Source organism: Penaeus monodon, chromosome 24, assembly GCF_015228065.2.
Source record: "Penaeus monodon isolate SGIC_2016 chromosome 24, NSTDA_Pmon_1, whole genome shotgun sequence".
Taxonomy (NCBI): domain Eukaryota; kingdom Metazoa; phylum Arthropoda; class Malacostraca; order Decapoda; family Penaeidae; genus Penaeus; species Penaeus monodon.
This window is the reverse complement of record NC_051409.1, coordinates 24767451-24767881: the sequence shown is the minus strand read 5'-3', so window position 1 is coordinate 24767881 and position 431 is coordinate 24767451. Positions and strand designations below refer to the sequence as shown.

The 431-nt window shown below is 44.3% G+C and overlaps 2 protein-coding genes across 2 annotated transcripts in view; both read right to left on the bottom strand.

Annotated features, from left to right (window-relative positions):
• Positions 1 to 431, bottom strand: part of LOC119588665 — a gene marked incomplete in the record, with an annotated part of 53301 nt that overhangs the window by 16828 nt on the left and 36042 nt on the right.
• Positions 1 to 431, bottom strand: part of LOC119588666 — a 14033-nt gene that overhangs the window by 2069 nt on the left and 11533 nt on the right. The gene's annotated exons all lie outside the window — the stretch shown is intronic.

Below are 431 nucleotides of genomic sequence, written 5' to 3'. Positions count from 1 at the left end.
CCCGTGTCAGTCTTACTCAGTATGAAGAAAGAAAGAGAGATGTCACGACTGAAGCAGGTAGGTGGGGTCGAGACAAGGGGGGGGGAAAGGGGGAGGGAAGGGGGAAAGGGGGAGGGAAGGAGGAAGGCAGGAAGGGGGGGAGGAAGACACAAAAACAGGCAAATATATAGACAAGCACAAAGACATACAGTAAAACAAAGTTTGAACAGAAAGGCCGACAAATAAAGAAAAGAACAAGAGACATTGGGTTGTTATCCGTAGCGAAGACATTACCCTCACTGCTGTTATCTACAATTTAATAAACCAAAGATTCCCCTTTCTCGCCCCTTTACACATTTCTCTCATTCTAAGACCCAACAACGTGAAACGCGTAGACTTCAACTAGTTAACAATAAAACGAAACTAATTCTTTTGTCAGCGTTTTACTCCAG